This window comes from Lolium perenne, chromosome 6 (assembly GCF_019359855.2).
Source record: "Lolium perenne isolate Kyuss_39 chromosome 6, Kyuss_2.0, whole genome shotgun sequence".
Classification (NCBI taxonomy): Eukaryota; Viridiplantae; Streptophyta; class Magnoliopsida; order Poales; family Poaceae; genus Lolium; species Lolium perenne.
In genome coordinates, this window is record NC_067249.2 from 208430998 (window position 1) to 208455970 (window position 24973).

General features: G+C 42.6%; 1 long non-coding RNA gene across 1 annotated transcript; it reads left to right on the plus strand.

The window, feature by feature from the left end:
• The first annotated feature begins 13423 nt into the window (after positions 1-13423).
• Positions 13424-16487, plus strand: LOC139832889 (uncharacterized). Its single transcript, XR_011747583.1, has 3 exons — positions 13424-13744; positions 14903-14976; positions 16274-16487. It is a non-coding gene; the product is annotated as an uncharacterized lncRNA (long non-coding RNA).
• The last annotated feature ends 8486 nt before the right edge of the window (positions 16488-24973 follow it).

A 24973-nucleotide genomic window follows, 5' to 3' on the forward strand; every position in this document is an offset into this window, starting at 1 on the left:
CATAGAATAGTTTGTATGTTTATATGTGATACATGGAATAGCCATTGAATTAGTGAGTGATTATACTCGTATTCAAATTTAGACGCTAGCACCGGAGAGTACACGGAAGAAGAAGGTTGCTACCAAGAGGAGGAGGAGGAGCATTTTGAGAACTACCAAGGCAAGCTAATATTCTTGCAAAGTGCAAAGCCCCTTGGGGCAAGGCACCATGAATCTTACCTTTTCTTACATAAGCCTATCCCAAGTTCATACATTACATGTTTTCTATTTGTTTTCTCAAGAAGTTGCTTTTATAGTTAACTTTGGTCAAAGTAAATAAGTTTACTAGAGTAGTAAAGTTAGCCTCCATCAAGCAAAGCAAGATAGCACCCCTCATGATTTAGAGCTAGTGCTAATGAATAAAACTTGACTACTCTAGATGGGAACCATGTGACTTGAAATGAATTTGAAACCTTGGAATGATGATGCATTCCATTGAATGATTTTTGAAGGTGAATATGACAAAGAGAAGATGGTGATTTTTGATAAACATGATGTTGGTTTGAATGCGATACCTTTCCAATTAGTAAGTACCCCCACAATACCTGATTATGGGTAGGGCTTAACTGGAAGTTTATGCATCTTAGTATGGGTTCCCTCTAAACACACGTCATAGGCTGCCTCCGTTGTTGAGAAATGAGGTGAAATTGAGGTGAATTGTACGGCCAAGCCCTGTGCAGTTCCCAGGTTGACAGTTGGTCTTCACTGGGAGGCCAAGCTCATGGGGAGAGGTGCTCATACTAGGATTTGTAAGTGAAAGGTTATGGTTGATGATCCGCGTACTGTGTTACGATGATTCGGGGTAATCCCGACGGATGAAATCAAATGTTGTGGCACAAGTGTGCAACCTCTGCAGAGTGTCAATCTATTCCAATAGCCGCGTCCACGGTTACGGACGGTTGGAAAGGGCATACAGTTTCCGATGTCATATCTTTGAAAATGATGTTGAATTGAGATGGTGAAATGACTTGTGGTGAATTGAATTGAAATCACCACTGGAATGGTGGGAATGACACTAATGTTCCCCCTTGAGTTAGTTAGCATATGAACAAGCTTTTCTCGAATACTTGTGAACTAAAATTGGCTTTATGCAAATAAACTAGAACTTAGCAAACCTTACTAGGATGTCTAGCACTTACATTAGTATTAGTTTGCGAGTACTTGAAGTACTCGCGGCTTTGTCCCTGGCTATTCAAATGGCCAGAGTATGAAGATGAACAAGGAGATGACTAGCAGGACGCCTACGACAACTAGGAGTCTTCCGACGTCAAGCGTTGGCCTGTGGACTAGAGAGTCCTTGTATCTTACGCTTCCGCTATGAACTTGTGTTTGTTCGTTGATCGCTAGATCAACTATTCGTGTAATATGGATCATGTGATTCAAATTTGTAAGACCTTATGGTTTGTAATGAATGATGACTGTGATACTTAACTATTATGCCTCGCAACAGCAATATTCCTGGGATTACGATGTATGACATAATAGGCATCCGGACTTAAAAATACGGGTGTTGACAGCTTTGGTTTTGAAAACAAGAAACAATTTTGTCAACGGTAGTAATAAAGCATATGCATCATGTAAATTATATCCTACAAGTTGCAAGCCTCATACATAGTATACTAATAGTGCCCGCACCTTGTCCTAATTAGCTCGGATTACCTGGATTATCATCGCAATACATATGTTTTAACCAAGTGTCACAAAGGGGTACCTCTATGCCGCCTGTACAAAGGTCTAAGGAGAAAGCTCGCATTGGATTTCTCTCTTTTGATTATTCTCAACTTAGACATCCATACCGGGACAACATAGACAACAGATAATGGACTCCTCTTTAATGCATAAGCATTTAGCAACAATTAATGTTCTCATATGAGATTGAGGATATTTGTCCAAAACTGAAACTTCCACCATGAATCATGGCTTTAGTTAGCGGCCCAGTGTTCTTCTCTAACAGTATGCATGCTCTAACCATTCAACTCATGGTAAATCGCCCTTACTTCAGACAAGACGGACATGCATAGCAACTCACATGATATTCAACAAAGTGTTGATGGCGTCCCCAGGAACATGGTTATCGCTCAACAAGCAACTTAATAAGAGATAAAGTGCATAAGTACATATTCAATACCGCAATAGTTTTTAGGCTATTTGTCCCACGAGCTATATATTGCAAAGATGAAGAATGGAAATTTTAAAGGTAGCACTCAAGCAATTTACTTTGGAATGGCGGAGAAATACCATGTAGTAGGTAGGTATGGTGGACACAAATGGCATAGTGGTTGGCTCAAGGATTTTGGATGCATGAGAAGTATTCCCTCTCGATACAAGGCTTAGGCTAGCAAGGTTATTTGAAACAAACACAAGTATGAACCGGTGCAGCAAAACTCACATAAAAGACATATTGTAAGCATTATAAGACTCTACACCGTCTTCCTTGTTGTTCGACCCTTACTAGAAATTATCTAGACCTTAGAGAGACCAATTATGCAAACCAAATTTTAGCAAGCTCTATGTATTTCTTCATTAATAGGTGCAAAGTACATTATGCAAGAGCTTAAACATGAGCACAACAATTGCCAAGTATCACATTATCCAAGACATTATTCCAATTACTACATGTAGCATTTCCCGTTTCCAACCATATAACAATTTAACAAAGCAGATTCAACCTTTGCCATGAATATTATGAGTAAAGCCTAAGGACATATTTGTCCATATGCAATAGCGGAGCGTGTCTCTCTCCCACACAATGAATGCTAGGATCCACTTTATTCAAACAAAACAAAAACCAAAACAAATAGACGCTCCAAGCAAAGTGCATAAGATGTGATGGAATAAAAATACAGTTTTACTAGAGGAACCTGATAATGTTGTCGATGAAGAAGGGGATGCCTTGGGCATCCCCAACCTTAGACGCTTGAGTCTTCTTGAAATATGCAGGGGTGAACCACCGGGGCATCCCCAAGCTTAGAGCTTTCACTCTCCTTGATCATATTGTATCATCCTCCTCTCTTGATCCTTGAAAACTTCCTCCACACCAAACTCAAAACAACTCATTAGAGGGTTAGTGCATAATCAAAATTCACATGTTCAGAGGTGACATAATCATTCTTAACACTTCTGGACATTGCACAAAGCTACTGAAAGTTAATGGAATAGAAAAATCCATCAAGCATAGCAAAACAGGCAATGTGAAATAAAAGGCAGAATCTGTTAAAACAGAACAGTTCATAAAGATGAATTTCTAAGAGGCACCATACTTGCTCAAATAAAAATGCTCAAATTGAATGAAAGTTGCGTACATATCTGAGGATCACTCACGTAAATTGGCAGAATTTTCTGAGTTACCTACTGAGAATTAGGCCCAAATTCGTGACAGCAAAGAAATCTATTTCTGCGCAGTAATCCAAATCTAGTATGAACCTTTCTATCAAAGACTTTACTTGGCACAACAATGCAACAAAATAAGATAAGGAGAGGTTGCTACAGTAGTAACAACTTCCAAGACTCAAATATAAAATAAAGTGCAGTAGTAAAATCATGAGTTGTCTCCCATAAGCGCTTTTCTTTAACGCCTTTCAGCTTGGCGCAGAAAGTGTGTATCAAGTATTATCAAGAGATGATGCATCTACAGCGGGGTTTGGAGTTTTCTCAACCATACATTGTATTTTGTATATATAAGTTTCAGAGGCTCCCTTTTCATTAGTCTTAGGCTTGCTATTCTCATCAAACAAATTTTGAGGGACAAGCCAAGCATAATTATCATCTAGAGCTTCATGCATTCCTAGGAGCTTGCAAGGTATTGGTGCTTTAATCTCCCCACCATCATTAACATTATTAGTATACCTTATTCTATCCATGTCCATCTTTTCAAGTGTTCTTTTAAAGTCGGGGAACATACCAAGCCTCTTATGCTTAATAAAAACTTTTCTAGCTTCTTTAGCTATATCCTCAAATTCTCTAACAAGGACTTTTAAAACAAAATCTCTCTTCTCTCCCCTCTCCATATCAGAAAGTGTAAGAAACATGTGTTGTATCATGGGGTTGATATTAATAAATCTAGTTTCCATCATGCGTACCAAACAGACAGAGGCATCTTCATAAGTAGGGACAGCTTTTGCTAGGGGTATATCTTCAAGATCTTCATGCATACTAACATGGGTGAAAAATTCTTCTAAATTATCTCTTCCAATTATAGACCCTTGTCCTACCGGTATATCTTTTAAAGTAAAATTAGGAGGAAACATGATGAAATAAGTAAAGCAAATGCAAGTAACTAATTTTTTGTGTTTTTAATATGGCAAACAAGATAGCAAATAAAGTGAAGCTAGCAACTAATTTTTTTGTGTTTTGATATAATGCAGCAAACAAAGTAGTAAATAAAACAAAGCAAGACAAAAACAAAGTAAAGAGATTGGAAGTGGAGACTCCCCTTGTAGCGTGTCCTGATCTCCCCGGCAACGGCGCCAGAAATTTAGCTTGACACGCGTACAACACGCGACCGTTGGGAACCCCAAGTGGAAGGTGTGATGCGTACAGCAGTAAGTTTCCCTCAGTAAGAAACCAAGGTTTATCGAACCAGTAGGAGTCAAGAAGCACGTTGAAGTTTGATGGCGGCGAAGTGTAGTGCGGCGCAACACCAGAGATTCCGGCGCCAACGTGGAACCTGCACAACACAACCAAATTACTTTGCCCCAACGTGACAGTGAGGTTGTCAATCTCACCGGCTTGATGTAACAAAGGATTAGATGTATAGTGTGGATGATGATTGTTTTCAGAAAACAGTAGAACGAGTATTGCAGTAGATTGTATTCGATTAAAAGAATGGACCGGGGTCCACAGTTCACTAGAGGTGTCTCTCCCATAAGAATAAGCATGTTGGGTGAACAAATTACAGTTGGGCAATTGACAAATAAAGAGGGCATGACCATGCACATACATGTTATGATGAGTATTGTGAGATTTAATTGGGCATTACGACAAAGTACATAGACCGCTATCCAGCATGCATCTATGCCTAAAAAGTCCACCTTCAGGTTATCATCCGAACCCCTTCCAGTATTAAGTTGCAAACAACAGACAATTGCATTAAGTATGGTGCGTAATGTAATCAACACATACATCCTTGTACATAGCATCGATGTTTTATCCCTAGTGGCAACAGCACATCCACAACCTTAGAACTTTCTCACATCGTCCTGCATTTAATGGAGGCATGAACCCACTATCGAGCATAAATACTCCCTCTTGGAGTTGCAAGCAAAAACTTGGCGTAGCCTCTACTAGTAACGGAGAGCATGCAAGATCATAAACAACACAAAGATAATAGATTGATAATCAACATAGCATAGTATTCCATATCCATCAGATCCCAACAAACACAACATGTAGCATTACAGATAGATGATCTTGATCATGTTAGGCAGCTCACAAGATCCAACAATGAAGCACAATTAGGAGAAGACGAACATCTAGCTACTGCTATGGACCCATAGTCCAGGGGTGAACTACTCACTCATCACTCCGGAGGCGACCATGGCGGTGAAGAGTCCTCCGGGAGATGATTCCCCTCTCCGGCAGGGTGCCGGAGGCGATCTCCTGAATCCCCCGAGATGGGATTGGCGGCGGCGGCGTCTCTGGAAGGTTTTCCGTATCGTGGCTCTCGGTACTGGAGTTATTATCGACGAAGGCTTAAGTAGGCGGAGGAGATAGGTCAGGGGGCGCCACGAGGGCCCCACGCGCCAGGCCGGCGTGGCCAGGGCTTGGGCCGCGCCGCCCTGTTGTGTGGGCGCCTCGTCGCCCCACTTCGTTTCCTCCCCGGACTTCTGGAAGCTTCGTGGAAAAATAAGATCCTGGGCGTTGATTTCGTCCAATTCCGAGAATATTTCCTTACTAGGATTTCTAAAACCAAAAACAGCAGAAAATAGCAACTGGCTCTTCGGCATCTCGTTAATAGGTTAGTGCCGAAAAATGCATAAATATGACATAAAGTATGTATAAAACATGTAGGTATCATTAATAAAGTGGCATGGAACATAAGAAATTATCGATACGTCAGAGACGTATCACACACCACCTCGTGTCCACCATGACCCCTGCTTCTCCCTGCCTTGAAAAAACAAATAAAAATCAAAGAAACGTAGACCAGATCTGGAAAGATGGGAAGGAAGATGGGAAGGAAGATGGGATGGAAGACGGGATGCTAACATGGATCCGTCGTTGTTGGTCTTCTATTAGATCCGGCGTTGATGGTCTTCACTGAGGTGGGAAACACTAACGAAGGGAGGAAGACAACGAACTACAAGTGAAAGGATGAGCTGCCGTGATTTTTATGTATTTGGACCTTTTACGAAATAACCCAAGATATTTTTAAGTTGAACAGAATAGCCCCTCCACGTCAGTCATTTTTGCAAAAAAAGCACCCTCGGCGTCTGTTATTTTTTCAGTTTTATTTATCACGCAAATATGAGCAGGCCAAGTACTTCGCAATCATTTTTGCAATTTGAAAAAGCTTCATAATTATGTATGGTAAAAAATATTGCAAGTACTTTCCCAGGTAGATGTGATGAACAACACATCTCCATGGGTAGTTCATGCATCTTGTAAAAATACCTGGAGATATAACCAGGCATCCCTTTGCATCTACTTGGCAGCAAACATGTGCAGCAATCGTTTTTGCAATTTGAAAAAGCTTTACAATAATGCAATGGAAAAAATATTGCAAGTACTTACCCAGGTAGATGTGATGAACAACACATCTCCATGGGTAGTTTTTGCAATTTTTTGAAAACCCAATTATCAACTAGTGATATAACTGGTTACTTTACATAAACCACAACATTACATGAACCACAACATTACATGAACCAGTACAAGCACATTACAAAATAATAATACCAGTCTCCTTGCAAGCAGCATTCATAACAGAAATATACATCAACCTAGAACAACAGTCTTATGAGATAAACAACAACCTACAGCAACATCAGTCTTACTACCTAATCCATAACAACCTAATCCGTAACAACCTACAGCAACAGCAGTCTTACTGCTTCATTCAGTCGTCAATCTTCTCCAGAAAGAGGTGAATGCTGTCCTCCCACTTATCAACCCTCATAAGAATCAGTGAACCATGCTTGATGTAGTTTTCTCTGCAGATATAGCTCATTTGTTCCTGGTTCATCCGAAATTCCACCTTATTCTAGTTGCCACGGTGCAGAATATACTGTCCAGATATTTCATCATCCATAACCCTGCTTGAGTATACAGCTATGCCCCTAGGTTTGTACTGGTAACCACTTAGGATGTGGGATGGCATCATCTGCGAAAGTAAACCACATTTATTAGGTCATGCTAAAGTACATTTCAGAAGCTGAGCTTTCTGCCGAAAGAACTTACGAAGCGGTTAAAAAAGAGGTCAGATTGACCAACTCTGTGCACAAAGTACTGCAGGTCAGGAATTGCTTCCTCATCATGTCCAAGGTTGTTCACATCCTTTAACATTTGAAATATTATTGCTGCCAGGTCTGCCTCACCAACAGATAGCATGTCTGTGTAAATAGTCTTGTAAAATGGGACTCTAACGGACTCAGGGACATGTGGGGCGGCTGCGAAAATAGTATAAGATCTAATTATATACAAGAATAAAAGAACCAATTGTTGTAATGCAAGGAGTAGCAAATTGAAAGCATGAACATACCATCCCTCATGTCATATGGTTTAATTCTTCCATCAGGGTTGGTTACAGTTACTTCAAACACATCTGCAGTAATCTCTTCTTCATAATCTTCTTCTGAATCTTCTTCATCAGTATCATCAGCTTTTTCATCCTCAGATGGTAATTTAAAGGTCACAACATCGTCGACCTCGAGATGGTGTGCCCTCTCAAAGTAGTACCAAAATGGCCCACACAGAGTAGTGCAGGTTTTCTTCTTCTCCAGGTAAAATTCATACCTCTGGCCTCCAACCAAGCCATGCAACCACTTGTCTGCGTACTTGTTCAGTTGTTCCTTGAAATAACAAGGTATAGTCTGACAAAAATGTGAAAGCGGAACAATTTAGTTCAAACAATTGCTGCCAAAAATGAAGAAACAATTAGGCTAGTAGATGGCATCATAATCATGAACAATTGATGTGATTACTCACCACATATTCTTCGTAGGTACTTGGCACGATGATCTTGAAGCTTGAGGCACGCCTGTCAGAACGTCGACAGTTGGTGATCGGCTGCTTGCAGACACGGCACACCTCTCCTTCCATATTTCCGTACACAGCATTTTTCAATTTGTTAATACGAATATACCCTAACTAAGTAACACTAACTCATATATTACCATGCTATAAACCTGGTGGTTTACAGTTCGGCTTTGATGGAATTCCAAACTGAATCAACGTCATATTTAGTTTTCAACATACATGGCATTGTAAAATAAGTGAACAACATAGAATAGCTTTATAAACTTCATTAGTAGGAAACTTGTTTGCAATATAAACTTCATTAGTAGGAAACTTGCTTGCAATTGAAACATGTAATGAAAACTGAATCCAACTGAACCGTAATAAGTAAACAACTGCATGCAACTGAACCCTAATAAGTAAACAACTGTATGCAATGATAACTGAATCCAACTGAACCCTACTAAGTAAACAACTGCAACATGCTTTCATGTGGAGTACCAAACCCTAAATAAGTAACATGCTTTAATGTGGCAGTAAAAAACACTATCTAAGTAACACTAACTCATATATTACTTAACTCATATTACCATGCTATGGTTAGTAACCCTGGTGGTTTACAAATACACAACTTAGTAACCCTGGTGGTTTACAAATACCTTGACTTTGCTGAAGCAAATCCGCAAATCTCTGGAAGAATAAGACAATGCAGATAAGAATAATCAAAGAGATCTAACTTGACTCGAAGAAGAAGAAGAAGAAGAAGAAGAAGAAGAAGAAGAAGAAGAAGAAGAAGAAGAAGAAGAAGAAGAAGAAGAAGAAGAAGAAGAAGAAGAAGAAGAAGAAGAAGAAGAAGAAGAAGAAGAAGAAGAAGAAGACGAAGAGGAAGAGGAAGAGGAAGAGGAAGAGGAAGAGGAAGAAGAAGAAGAAGAAGAAGAAGAAGAAGAAGAAGAAGAAGAAGAAGAAGAAGAAGAAGAAGAAGAAGAAGAAGAAGAAGAAGAAGAAGAAAAAGAAGAAGAAGAAGAAGAACGAGAAGAAGAAGAACGAGAAGAAGAAGAAGAAGAAGAACGAGAAGAAGAAGAAGAAGAAGAAGAAGAAGAACGAGAAGAAGAAGAAGAAGAAGAAGAAGAAGAAGAAGAAGAACGAGAAGAAGAACGAGAAGAAGAAGAAGAAGAAGAAGAAGAAGAAGAACGAGAAGAAGAAGAAGAAGAACGAGAAGAAGAAGAAGAAGAAGAACGAGAAGAAGAAGAAGAAGAAGAAGAGGAAGAAGAAGAGGAAGAAGAGGAAGAGGAAGAGGAAGAAGAAGAAGAGGAAGAGGAAGAGGAAGAGGAAGAAGAGGAAGAAGAAGAGGAAGAGGAAGAAGAGGAAGAAGAAGAGGAAGAAGAAGAAGAAGAAGAAGAAGAGGAAGAAGAAGAAGAAGAACTAGATCAAGATGATTCAGGAAAAGTACAAGAAGAAGCAACAGATGAAGTGAAATGAGAAGAAGAAGAAGAAGAAGAAACATTACCAGAATCACCAGAAGAAGAACAAGTTGAATCAGTAGTACAAGGATGGAGGGAAGATGAAATGTGAAGACCTAGAACTGCTCTTCGGTTTCTTCCGTCTAGAGAGAACACGGTGGGAGAAATGAGTGGCCTGTCTCTTCGGTTTCTCCAACGAGAGGGTTAATGCTCCACCATCTCAAGACCAACTGCCTCTTCCTTTCCAAACTGTGAGGCCGACCCATACTGGTTAGGTCGGCCCGTACTGGTTAGGTCGGCCTGTATTGGTTAGGCCGGCCCAGATTGGTTTTTTTGGCAACAAAATATCCTATAATAAAGAAAAACTTTGGATTTTGCAAAAATAATTACATAATTACATGCAATTGTGATCAACAAAAACAACCAAAGATGAATATGGCACAACTGCAAACAAGAAATAACCAACGTATGTTGCAAGAAATTTTCCAAGCATTTATGATCAACAAGCACAACTGCAGTAGGATGTCTTGCGTTCATAACTTCCAGAAAAAGAGCAAAAGATTGAATGCCATTTCAAAGTGGAAATAACCAAGCTTTTTGCAAGAAATTTTCCAAGCAGTTGTGATCGACAATCACAACTGCATTAGGATGTCTTGCATTTTAGAAACAATCCAGCTCCAAACAGAATACAATCAATACTGTAAGAAGCAGTAACATAACACAACCACATAATTTAGCATACTTATCACCAGTAGGTACTACATTACATAAGTAGTTCAGCATACATCTCACCAAAAGTAGTGGTTGCAGGGTTACCAGGTTGTACTTAATACATAATCAAGTTCACATAATACCACATAACTAAGGACTTGAACTCAGTTCCTAAGGTGCTTCAGCTTGCTAAGGATCAGTTTTGTAACGGCCCAGGGTAGTACCCCTACTAGATTTGTTTGTTATTTTCTTTTATGCATCATCATGCATCATGCATCATATCATTCACAAGATTTTATCAAATAAAAATTATTTTAAATAAAAACTATTTTGTTTCTTACTCTTATATGGTTTATTTAATAAACCCTCCTCTATTCTTATTTTAAATAAAGCTAAATAAAAATTGTGGGAAAAGTTTGCAAAATGTTTCTAAACTAAAGTCCAGGTTTCACAGATGTTTAAAAACAGTGTTTCAAAATCCTTGGTTTATATATTGTTGCCTTCGGGTGTTTACTTCATGTTGCCTTCGGGTGTTTATATTATGTACTGTACCCTGCGGAACGTTTAGCGAAGCGTGTGGTTTGCACGCCTAGCCGTCAACGCAAACCCTGAGTCCGATTCGGAGTACGGCCGGACTTCGTTACGGGTAGCTTAGTCGGGTGGCCCCCCTAGACTTTCTTGTTGAACTAGGAACGGTCTTGTTGTGAGACATCCACCTGTCGTAAGTGGGTCGAGCATGCGTATGGTTACATTTGGGCAACCCCTGCAGGGTGTACATCTTATCGATAAGCCGTGTCCGCGGTTATGGACGACTTAGAATTGTATAGCTTGATCATAGAACAACTTACACTTTATACTTCTTGTTAATAATCTGATAATAACTTGCGTAGTAATATAGCATTACTACAACCGATACCTAATAAAACTTGTCCAACGTTGAGTGCCTTTTACATTGCCTCTTCGCAATTGTTGGAGGGGATATGTGTAATCGGCTGGGTTATGTTTGTGTAGTATTTTATCTTTCACCTTGTGCGCTCTCTTATCTTATCTGATTAGATGGATGTTGTAGCGTGTCTCTATTGGTTATAGTTTTGCTGCCGCTAAACCTACCATATAGCCCCCGGCGATATATATATTATACTCGCCCGGCGAGCATAGCCATTTCTAGTCTCGCTAAGTACGTGCCGGAGTTCGTTCCTTGCTACTTACTCTCGCCTTTTCCCCTTTCTCTTTTGCTTCCTCCCTCTTGTCGGCAACCGATGGCCCGACTTTGACAGGTACAAGATGACAACGTTAGCAAGGTTACCATTCCGGCTTGGCCTGGGCAGGGTTATGGACGCCACTGGTTATCTTCAAGACTCTTAGTCCAATTTGTATCTTGTTCGTACTCGGACGTATTCGATCTTCTGTATGATTTGGATCTTTGTATTGTATATTTGTATCTTGACTCGTTGGAGTCATTGTTGTAATATATGTTTCTTGTGGGCTCTATTGTAATCCTGTTGTAATGTTACCGCTCGTGTTAATTCCTCTGGCATCACGTGTGTGATTCGTCGTGCACGTCGTGTCGAAGGGCGTCTCTGAATCGATATCGTTCGGATTTCGGCGGGTTCGCTGGAATCCTCATGGTACCGGTTCCGGGGCGTCACAAGTTGGTATCAGAGCCTCAGGTTTACGGTACCCCACTAGTCCATCCTGTAGGACAACCTTGCCAATGGAGTTGTTTCTAGTGTCAACAATATTTTCTAAAAACTCGTTGGATAGATCTGAGTAGCTCTGTTTTTCTCCTTATCTATATTCTTTCTCTTCTTACCTTTGCGCGTTTTGAATCTTCTCTTATCTGCTTCTCTGAGTCTTAGGTTCCGACGTGGGTTGGACGATCTACGTCTTCACCTATTAGGACCGATCTCTGAAGATTTCTGACAGAAGAACCTCACCGGTGGCTAAACTTCGTCTTCTCCATTGATATCATCTATGCCTCTCTGATCTTTCTACAATTCTTTGTTCTTTGGCTCCGTCGAATCTTCGCTGACAATGCTTATCAAGATCGTCAATCTGAATTCCAGGAGTTGGTTACACGATTCTCCTATTCTTGTACAGAGTAATACTTTGAGTGCGGGATGGACTGATCACCATACCGACTATTATTATTCTCTCTTGTTACGATGAATTGGTGGATCTGTGTGACTGTTACGCCTTTCTTTGTTTCTTCGGGTTATCATTGTCATCGGAACAACGACTTCTTGTTAGTGGTGTCTACCCTTCTACATGGAGCAAGACTTCTTGTTAGTGGTGTCGAGGAGATCGACGCGTCGCCAGAAGATCCGATAGTTCACCTCTCTCCCCCGTACCTTGAGGTGGAACCTCGGGGCGAGGTTCCTTGTTAGTGGTGTCGATTGTAACGGCCCAGGGTAGTACCCCTACTAGATTTGTTTGTTATTTTCTTTTATGCATCATCATGCATCATGCATCATATCATTCACAAGATTTTATCAAATAAAATTTATTTTAAATAAAAACTATTTTGTTTCTTCCTCTTATATGGTTTATTTAATAAACCCTCCTCTATTCTTATTTTAAATAAAGCTAAATAAAAATTGTGGGAAAAGTTTGCAAAATGTTTCTAAACTAAAGTCCAGGTTTCACAGATGTTTAAAAACAGTGTTTCAAAATCCTTTTCCCAAAAGTCCTTCCTTTTTCCCTATACGTTTCAGCAAGAAAAGAAAAGAAGGAGAAGAAGAACCGGAGGAGATAATTTAGCCCAGGACATCTCATCTCCGTTTGCCGACCATGCCAGTTTGCTCTTTTTTTGGCTTTTCCATGCTCCTGGCCTCTTCCCTTCTCAAACCGGCCAGCCCATCTTCCTTCCTTTCCCCACACCAAAGAAACCCATCAGCTAGCCCAACTAGCTACCACCGAATCCACCATCTCCTCTTCTGTCTTCGTCCCGTATGGCAACGCATCCGTGGCTCAGCATGTCGCTGTCCAGTGATGGGACGGACAAGCTGTTCCGGCTCTCTCCTATAAAACCAACTCGGCGCTAGCCCTGCAACCCTAGCTCGCCTCCTTCCTCGTACGCGCCGCCGCCACCCTCTTTTCTTCCTAGACAGAAAACCCTACCGAGAGCAACCTCCACCGTCTACTCCACACCGTCGCCGCCATGGCCGCCGTCGAGCCTACCTGAGCGGTGGAATTGAGCCACCGTTCCTTCCTCTCCGTCCTGATCTGCTTCACGGAGCCGGAGACGCCCGCAGCAGCTCGAGCTCGTCCACTTCTGCCTCATCTACCCCCGGCCACTTCTCCTTCCTCGTCGCCGGCGACCTCCTCCGCCCCTCCTTCTCGTCACCGAGCACCCCAGGGTGAGAAACACACCTTTCTTCCTCCCTTGCATGCATCTACACTCCTGGATCGAGACAGAAACGAGAGAGAGAGAGAGAACGAGATCGAGTTGTTTCAGAAACGAAAAGGTTGCTCTCTTTGATCTGTTTCACGGTAGCATCTTCCAACACAGATCCTCGCCGGCACAGGTCACCCCAGCACGTGTATATGCTATCATTAGAAGCACGGTTTCACCCTCTATCCAGCAAACTTTGAATCATCCAAATCGGAGCTGTAACGGCGTCGCCATCTTCATTCAAACTCGGCTCCAGAAAACAGTTTCTGTTTTCGGTTTTTCAGTTTTCAGTCCGCTGTTCTGTCTGTCTGTTTTCCGGCGAGTTTCGCCGTCGTGTCCGTGCGCCTTTTCCGACCAAAACCATCCCATTCGAATCTTGGCATATCGATCCTGCTCAACCTCTCTTGTATCACTCAAATCAGTTCCTAGAATCGTCGCGGCTGAGGCTTTAAATTCTCTGCAGATTCGCGTCTACAGGAAATCGCAAGTGTCTTGTTCTTCAGAAAACTTCAGTTAACTCGCGTCTATACTATAGCTTGTCAGCATTCTACACACCATCAGATATGATACAGTAGCCTACTGGAACCATCCCTGTTCTTTGATCCGAGTGGCCTGAGTTCGAAACCCCTTGGCGCGGATTAAACCCAATCTTTTTGCATCTGTTCTCGCTCAATTCAAACTCAGATGGTTTTTTTCAATTGATTCAAATATGCACTTTTACAAATCCAATTGCTACAAATTTTATACTCATTTTGATCATAAAAATGCAAGGATCATGATTATGACATCCATTCATCTGTTTGCATCTCGCATCATGTCGCGCGTTGATAGTCATGCATGTTCACCTAACATATATGCGGAGTATTTCGGAACACCGACTAGGTTTTCCCCGCTCCGTTTAATATTGAAGTAGCTCACCCTTGCCATGTCGTACCATGCTAATCAACACTTAAATTTATCGGTAGAAATGCAACTCCAACCTTAATTTGATTATTCGGGGTTCCAACTCCGATTTATATGGATAAGTTGCATCGCATCATGTTTGCCATGCCATGCATATTATATCATGATCATGCTGATTCTTTTGCCGTAGTAGTAAGATTTGCATCCGTTGTTTGTCCAGCATTTGCTTCTTCACGGATAGGATCACGAAGTGGTGCTGTGAGATACGACAAGTTCTTCTGCAGCTTTTCACAGGCGAGCCCTCTCTCTTCACCTATTATACACTCTCCCTCGCATTGCTATCCTTATGTTGCGCTTTTTTATCGAGTCACGTGTCCTATTCTACTTGTTTACCATAATAATCGTATATGTATCATTCCTTACCCATAGCCGTTGCTTGATGTTTGAGCCTTGCGAGTCGTAGGCGTGTTTAGGCTCTGTTGTTTATCTCGATCTGTTATCGGGATATGTTGGGTTTTGGGAGGTTATCACATGCTATATCAGTTGTTGGAGATACACATGCTTTTCTTAATTGTTAACAACTAAAATTGTAAGCAGACGCATCTGTGAGCCCCTTTGCGAAAGCATCGGAACTTTGACTTGCTAATGTCCCCTAGGACCCGAGTTCTTGTTATCTGTTCCGAGATTGAGCGCTCTACCCATGCGTGGGGACGATTATTGGGACCCCCCTCACCCATTACCTTTTCTCAAGTCAGTTGAAAAGGGGGCCACAACCTTGGTTTTATTTGGCGCATGCATGTTTATATACTGTTGCCTTCGGGTGTTTACTTCCTGTTGCCTTCGGGTGTTTATATTATGTACTGTACCCCGTGGAACGTTTAGCGAAGTGTGTGGTTTGCACGCCTAGCCGTTAACGCAAACCCTGAGTCCGCTTCGGAGTACGGCTGGACTTCGTTACGGGTAGCTTAGTCGGGTGGCCCCCCTAGACTTTCTTGTTGAACTGGGAACGGTCTTGTTGTGAGACATCCACCTGTCGTAAGTGGCTCGAGCATGCGTATGGTTACATTTGGGCAACCCCTGCAGGGTGTACATCTTATCGATAAGCCGTGTCCGCGGTTATGGACGACTTGGAATTGTATAGCTTGATCATAGAACAACTTACACCTTATACTTCTTGTTAATAATCTGATAATAACTTGCGTAGTAATATAGCATTACTACAACCGATACCTAATAAAACTTGTCCACCGTTGAGTGCCTTTTACATTACCTCTTCGCAATTGTTGGAGGGGATATATGTAATCGGCTGGGTTATGTTTGTGAAGTATTTTATCTGTCACCTTGTGCGCTCTCTTATCTTATCTGATTAGACGGATGTTGTAGCGTATCTCTATTGGTTATAGTTTTGCTGCCGCTAAACCTACCATATAGCCCCCGGCGATATATATATTATACTCGCCCGGCGAGCATAGCCATTTCTAGTCTCGCTAAGTACGTGCCGGGGTTCGTTTCTTGGTACTTACTCTCGCCTTTTCCCCTTTCTCTTTTGCTTCCTCCCTCTTGTCGGCAACCGATGGCCCGACTTTGACAGGTACAAGATGACGACGTTAGCAAGGTTACCCTTCCGGCTTGGCTTGGGCAGGGTTATGGACGCCACTGGTTATCTTCAGGACTCTTAGTCCAATTTGTATCTTGTTCGTACTCGGACGTATTCGATCTTCTGTATGATTTGGATCTTTGTATTGTATATTTGTATCTTGACTCGTTGGAGTCATTGTTGTAATATATGTTTCTTGTGGGCTCTATTGTAATCCTGTTGGAATATTACCGCTCGTGTTAATTCCTCTGGCATCACGTGTGTGATTCGTCGCGCATGTCGTGTCGGAGGGCGTCTCTGAATCGATATCGTGCGGATTTCGGCGGGTTCGCTGGAATCCTCATGGTACCGGTTCCGGGGCGTCACAAGTTCTTAAGCTTGGTTGTCACCAGCCTAAGAAACGCACTGGGGTCCCTATGACGTGATTTGCTCTCATCCTTGAAACTGAAGGCGCAGACATCGTTCACTTGCAGTTTGTGGGCTTCGACAGTGTCGCTCCTGTTTGCCTTCATCACTGCTTTCTTCTCTTCAAGTTTCATCTCTGCATACATAGTTTGCAGACTTGTTGTGCAGTTAACTACTACTAGGACTGACTTGTGCAAGAACTGTAGCAGGTATGTCTCTGTGAAATCCTCAGAAAATTCCTGAAACACAAGTGTAGAAGTTATGTTCATATCAATTATTACTAGTTAGGACATTTAGTATTAAATTAAACTGAGGTACCAAGTAGAAAACTTACCATCTTGTTCAGAGAGGACTATGTCAAGAAGTAGAGATATTGTGGGATTGGCGAATTGGGGTAGTAATCAACAACAACTTTAAGGTGCTTGATTCGGGTATTGTTCATGCTGAACTTGTTTCCAAAAACACACGTCCCTTGAAAATATGGATCCCCTTGACTAGCATCATCAGCAACTTCACCTTCACCAGAATCATCATCACTGATCTCATGTATGTCATGATCATCTTGAGCAACATCGTCATTGATCTCATGACCCTCTTCCTCTTCAGTATCTTCAGTATCTTCAGTGTCGTCATCACTGATGTTGTGCTCGCCTTCGTCGTCCTCCTCCTCCTCCTCAAGAGGCATGTGCACAAGTAGAAGATTAAGACCTCCAGATCTTTTTGGATCAAAGCAGAAAAGAACAATGTCATCCTCTTCGAAGTTGTATTCTTTGACTACATCATCCCAACCACTTGTCATGATGGCTTGGTTTGTTCCCATTCCCTTCTTCATCCTCACTTCAAAAATCTCATCGCTGCTGGTGCAATGAACCTCCACTCTGATAGCATCACCTAAGTATCTTTGGAGATGCAACTTACTGAACTTAGCTCCAAAAACCTGTGCACATGAAATTTGGAAAGTGTTAACACAGCTGAATTCTCATTTATGTTGACGTACTATCTTATCGTTCCAGTAAGACAAAGCATATTACCATTTTGGCCCTCTTTGAGACGACGTTTGAATAGGTCATCCTGTGCGCATAAAATCTCATATGGTTGCGACCAGATTCCTCACATAATTCATTCAGAAATGAACGATTATCAGCGGTAAGGTACATGTCGTTGCCAAACATGCAGTGCTTGTCGAATTATTCTATCCCAAACATACAAGGTCCCCTCCAGGTCCCCATCTGTCGAACAGTTTAGAAATAGTTAGTACATCATGTTTTCATTACACTGACACGACATGTATGTAAAAATAATGATAACACAATTAATATAATGCTCAAAAGAATCACCATTAAAAGAAATTTAATGGTGAAAACACAGGAAGCAATCTTTTATAATGAGAGTTCATAAGCAAACTCTCCTGCCCACACAAACACAATTGTGTACAAGTTTTCTTATTATTTACATCAAAACTAAACCACTCTTTTAATTACCATGCTCTATTTTTTCTCGCTAAACGACAATCTTTTGTATCCTCTGAATGTTGTTGTGTAGTGGTGCACACATGTTAAATTGGGACACAAGCAAACAGTGGAAATAGGTTTCATGAAATAGGGTTCAGTTGTGTGTCATATGACTTCTTAAACAACTTGACTACTGGACAGCATGATACATGTTGTGTTGCTCAGCATTAACCAGTTAATACTAGACCATGTGTTGATACCATTATCTTCTGATTTTCTAGGGTTCAGAAGGAGTTTCACTAGTTGATTATTGATTGCTTGGTTATACATAAAATTAGTACGATGTCTCCTACAGAACTATGTGCTTAACTAGGTCAGCATATTACAGGAACTGGTGAGAGAATGCACTGCCATGTTTAAAATAAGATCTGAACTAGGGAGTATTTATATAACATTACAAAATTTGGCTGTAGTAGTAGGAATGAATTTGGATTTCCTGTTTGGATGTTCGACAAGCTTTACAAAATACTCCTAAACAGTATTTGGTTGTAGGACTGAAGTTGAAGTACTTGCTAGGTTCGTTGGTTTTGTTAAATTAAAAATACAAGTAATGGTTTCCATTTCTAATGCAATTTTATAACTAGTATTATCTTCATCCATGCAAACAGAACCCTAATACAGGGTTCTAGTTTGTATTGAAAAGCAAACAGAACCCTAATGCTTTAATCCAGATATGAAAAACTAGTTTGAAATTAAGCCAAAACCTCCATACATTCAAACAATTTCTTGGAAATGAAAGACAAATCCTCCAAACATTCAAACCTTGGAAATGAATGCAAGGAATCTAGTTTATTTAAAAACCAAATATTACACACTGAAATGTACATTGCATGTATCTTGCAATCCCTAATCCAGCATGGAAACATGTTTCTATTGAAGCCAAATCAAATCAATTCTTGGAAAAGACCGGAACATTCAAAAGAACACTGGATCTGCAAAGCAATAGATTTGGATCACGAAGAAACTGGAGAAACAGACGGACAGATTGGGATCTGCATACTACCTTCGATTCTCTCTGAGAAGGTCGTCGGTGACGGCTCTGGACGAAGCGACGGATGCTCTCCGGACGAACCCTAGTTTCTGGTTGAAGGGGGGAGAATGAGGGAAAACTTTTTGGCTGGGGGCGACGGCTGCCTTTAAAAAGGAGCACATCCTTTTTGAGAAACACTCCTCCCACCGCCAAAATTTATTACGAAACACTCCTCCCACCGAAAGAAAGTTATTATGAAAAGGTCCCTCCACCGCTTCGTCTATTCATTTCCAAAACTACCCCCACCGGCCGCTTCGTCTCTTCATTTCTACTCCGCGGTGGCGAAACCCTAAATCCCCAAATCTGCTCCGCGGCGGCGATTCCGTCAAGCTCCGCGGCGGTGAACTCGCCGTCAAGCTCGCCATCAAGCCCTCCATCAAGCTCCGTGGCGGCGATTCCTTCAAGCTCCGCGGCGTCCCTCCGTCAAGCTCCGCGACGGCGAACTCGCCGTCAAGCCCTCCATCAAGCTCGCCATCAAGCCCTCCGTCAAGACCTCGGTCAAGCTCTACGGCGGTGATTCCGTCAAGCTCTGCGGCGGCGAACTCGCCGTCAAGCCCTCCGTCAAGCTACACTGCGGCGATTCCGTCAAGCTCCGCGGCTGACAAGGGATTAACTTGTCAATGCCTATGGGTTGTAGACTAGGGTTTAGTTGGAAGTAGAGGGCAAGTAGATCTTGAAGGTTTTAGCCGAAAAGTACTCGACGATATGAAAATTAGGGTTTGTGAGACAATGATTCGATACTTTCTTTGTCCCTCGACTCCCCCTTATATAGGAGGTGGAGCCGTGGGATTCGTATTGTACAAGTTACAGAGTCCGGGAGGGTTTCCAACTCATCCCGCAAGATTACAAACATTATATCCTAATACAACTCCAGCTTCCCTTAATATCAACTTGGGCTTCCGATTCTTCTTATTCTTCGAGTCGTGGGCCTTCAGTAAACCCCGGGTACTATCTTCGGCAGGCCCATTGGGGATGCCTATGTCAGTAGCCCCCGAGATTTTGCTTGAATCGTAGAGTCAGGGAAAATCTCCACTGTTTATATTTACTCCGTATTTCTTTGCATATGAATTTCTATATTGTACAGGGATAACGGTAGTTGGGGCTAGTTCATCTGACGGATCAGGTACTAGTTAACTGCTCTAGTGGCAATCCGCAAAAACCTACTTCAAGATCACGTCCCTGGACATGATCTCAGGATACTGGTGTAAACTTCGACAGGTGCCTCTTAAGGTCTTACCATTCTGTCGAGTCCCAGTCATATTTATCGGGTACCTAACGCGTCCGTTAGGATTTTTCTTCGTATCTATTAATACGGATAAAAGTAGCAAACCGACGTCAGAGACGGCGCCACGCCACATAGAACGGATCTGGGGTCTTACCTTCGCAAAGTTTTGCGGCATTCAGAAATTGTTCGCAACTTTGGCGTTCTGAGAATATATTGTCGAGTGCTTATTCGGCTGTTGGAATGGCACATTTTATTGAGTCAACAGATGACTTATATTGCTCTCCCGATGGGAGTATATGTAGAGTTACTTATAACTCAAAATATACTCTCTTGTTCTTCTATCTTTCTTTTTATAATTTCATCGGGCACGCGAACAGCGTTCCCGATGGGAGTAGCCCCCGAGGCTACAGCCAAGGACTTGTGCTTGGGTGTAGGCTCCACGCCTTATGTCGCTATTTTTTTTTTCTCTCCCGAAATTTTCAAATCTCTCGGGTGCGCGAACAGCGCTCCCGATGGGAGTAGCCCCCGAGGCTATGAGCAAATATTTGTATTTGATCATAGGCTCACACCATTTCTATTTTGTCTTTCTCAAATTTTTCATTTTTCCAAAGTAGCCCCCAAGCATTTGATCAAAAACTTGTATTTGATCAAAGGCTCTCCAATATCTTTTGTTGTCGCCTTTTTTATGAAGCTGTTAAGTCGAATTTTTCTCTTGCTAAAGTGACATCATTGCTGACGATAGCCACGACCGCTGTTCCTGGAAATCGCGAGAAGTTCTCTCTCGCTGCCTTGCGGGCCCAAATTACGCATCGTATTGACACATCGTGCAAGTGGGGGACACACGTCCTCCGCTTTTCCTGGCGCACGCACTGTAACTCTTCCAGGGTGAAATTACTTTTTTACCCCTATTCTACGTGTACATCATCTGCCTCACACTTTTTCCATCCAACGGTACGCCGCTTCGCCGCACCTCTATTTAAGGCCTCCATCTTCTTCCTCCAACACTTTCACTCGCGCCGTTCCTCTGCTCTCCTATGCAAAAATCTCCTCTTGCGCCCCATAGTTCTTTGAGCTCAACTACTCTCGAGCTGCACTCCTGCGCCATTGTTGATGCCACCGCGCAGATTGATCAGGCACAGCACTCCGGAATCAAAGATGGCTTCCGCATATCTGGGGAGCGCTGAGTGGGAGAGATCCAAAATCTCTACCCAGGACATCAACCTGTTGAAGAAACTGGAAATCAGCAAGAAGCCAAAGGCGCTGTGCTTCCCCAGCGAAGAGAGCTACCCAACCCCTCCAATGGAGTATCGGGTTAGTTTCGTTGATCATCTCATCCGCGTCCTCTCTGCCCCCATTCACCCTTTTCTTCGGGGGTTGCTTTTTGTTTATGGACTGCAACTTCATCACCTCACACCCAACTCTATCCTCCATATTTCCATCTTCATCACTCTTTGCGAATCCTTCCTCGGCATCCAGCCTAACTGGGCGTTGTGGAAGCGTATCTTTTTCTGTCGCCGTAATGGCTCTCCCAATGTCGCCTATAACATAGGCGGTGTTGTTATCTGCGTTCGCCCTGATGTCGAGTACTTCGACGTCAAATTCCCTGACTCAGTTCAAGGGTGGCGCAAGAAATGGCTATACATCCACGAGGAGAACCATGGGTGTGCTGAAGACAACATCCCTCCTTTTGATGGTGCCGAGAAAATCTACCGCCGCCGCTCCTGGGATGCAGAGGCTACCGACGAAGAATAAACGGCGACGGAGGCACTGATGACCCGCATCCACGAGCTTCAAAGCACCCGCGGCAAAGAGCTGTCGGGTATCCAGATCACGGCGTATTTCCTTAGAATCAGAGTGCAGCCTCTGCAGGCTCACAAAAATCCCCTTTGGAAGTATGCTGTCAACAATGATGTGGATCGGCTGTCGGTGGATTTATCGGTCAAGGATTTAGAAAAACTTGTCCGGAAAATCTCCTCCCTCAGCAAGAAAGATGCTGTCCCCTCTTCTTGTCGCGTAAAACCATATAGCGCCACCAATGCGCTTCCCAAGGTAACCTTTGTCGACTTGCTCATTTTTGTTTGACATCCTTTGCATAACTCTTTTATTGACATCTCCCTTTGTTTTTTATAGAACCATCCAGATCTTGTCTCTCTTCCTCCCCTTCCTGAAGGTGGAGAAGTCGAAGAACGAGCCGTTGTCACTGATGACAACCAGGGTCCTCCTTGCCCTGAGAGTGAACCCGCAGGTTCTCGAAAATCTGCGGGATCCTCTGAAAAGGAAGCTGAATCCGAGGGTACTACATCGGCACACTCTCCTCCTCCTGCTGTGTCTCCAAAGAACAAGAGGAAGAGGACAGACGTCGAAGATCCGGCACCTCCAAAGCCAAAGAAGCTGCTCCTTCACGTCGGAAGGCAGCTTTCGATCCATACCTTGACACCCTCGTCAGTTCGTAAGTTACTCCTTGGCTCTCACTATTTTGATTCTTCAAGACTTTTGTCTGTCTTGCTTCTTATGATGTCGCCTTTTAACCGTAGTGGTGACGAGAAAGAAACGCCAGCTATGGATGCGACTGCTCGAACGAGTACGTCGCATACTCTAGTTGTTTCTGAAGTGCAAGTTGAAGGAGAAGAATCTTTGCCTCCTCAACGAAACACCGACGCACCTACTCCTCCTGCAAGCCCCCTCGTCCCTTCACCAAAAAGGGCGAGGGTTGAATCAATCACAGAGCCTACCTTACAATTGGGTAGCTCCTCAACTCCTCTTCTGGATGATGTAAGTCCTTGAATGCTTTCTGATGCTGTCGATGTTTTCACTGTTTGCTTCTTTTCATTTTGTGCTAACGCACTTTTTCCCCTACCGACGCTTTCTTTCTCTATCTTTCTTTAACAGCCTTTGATTAAGGAATTCATCCGCTTCGGTGCCCAATTCGTTGGGTACCGCGAGTATGCTAGCAAAGCTGAAGGTAATGTCTTTTTGCTTCTCTTTACCCTTCCCTTCTCACTCCTTTCTTGTCAATGTTTTTGACTGGATTTGACTATCTTGGTAGAAAAACTGGCGGAGGCTAACAAACGTGCCGACACACTTGTTCAAAAATTAGAGCAAAGTGAGGAGGCTCGTAAGAAGGCCGAATCAGATGCTAGTAAAGCTAGGGCAGAGGCTGACAAGGCCAAAGCAGACGCTGCTGGTGTCGAAGAACTTCAAAAGAGGCTTCATGACGTCGAGACTGCTTTGAGCGAGCATAAAACCGCACAAGCTGCTCGTGAGGAGGCGATTACTAAGCGCTTGGATTCACAAAACCGTCGCTTTGTCAGTAAGTGCCCTATCTATTTTGCATTCTTTGGACTTGCTTGTCTTTACTCGTTTGTTGACCAACAAATTTTTGCCTCGACGGGGAAAACATCTCAAGAATATGAACTTGAAGATCCCGACGATGATCCCCTTCTCGATGCACTTGCTTTCCTTGAGTTCCACGGAGATGAAGCACGCGAAGGCATTGATCAAGCCAAGGAAGGTTTGTCGCGGCTCTACCCTTACTTCTTCCCGAAGAAAAAGGAAACCGCAACCTTTCTTGCTCTCGCCAAGTGCTTCAATCCCGAAGAAGATCTTGGATTGAAGCTTCGCCAGGAAAATATGAAGGTTGCCGTTGAAAGCACTGTCGCCCTGGTTGCTGACAGCCAGCAGAACGTTGACTGGACCAAGGTTGGCGACACGCAAGAGATGGAGACCACAAAATGGCAGTCGCTGATCAGGGCTGCAAAGCCCAACTCGAAGAAGATCCTCGCCTATCTTGAATGCAAGCCAACTCCTACTCCTAGCTCGTCGAAGCCGGAGGTCTAGTAAAATGCCCTATCTTTTTTTATTTTTACTGTTTCTTTTGATGTTGTCGCCACAGTAGCTTTGGCGACAACTGTCGTAGTAGTTCTTTTGAAGACTCCTTCTGTAATATCTTTGTAAATTTCCTAAAGATCAATGGAATTCTATTTTGCGTGATCATTGATATTGAAATTTTCTTTTCCAGTTGATATTTGATAACTACTCCGCAAATCCTCATCCTGCTGATACTTTTCCTGCTTCCTCCTTCTCGAAGAAAACTCTTGTTGATGATGACCTTATCGAAGGTTCTTCGAGTAAACACTCCTCGCAATATTTGCAAGAACTTCGCCAACAACTTCAATCCATGAAAAAACAAATGCTTGTACTAATGGAACAGTCTCGAAGATCTTCAGAGAGGGAAAAAGTTGCTCTTCAACAGGCTCAGGATGCTATAGTTGTAAAGGATGTCGCGGTTGCTGAGGCTACCGAAGCTTCTTCTCGAGAAAATTATATGCTTCAACTGATGAATGACGCCAGTCTGGATATGACAGGTATGCTTCATGCACTTAACCATGCTTGATGTCGTTCCTGCTATTTTTCCTTCCTTAATAATTTATACGCTGAAACACGCTCATTTTTGGATACTGCTGCCGAGGATCAACGTGTTGAAGCTCGAGCCAATGTACTACTCAGACTCACTGCAGAACATG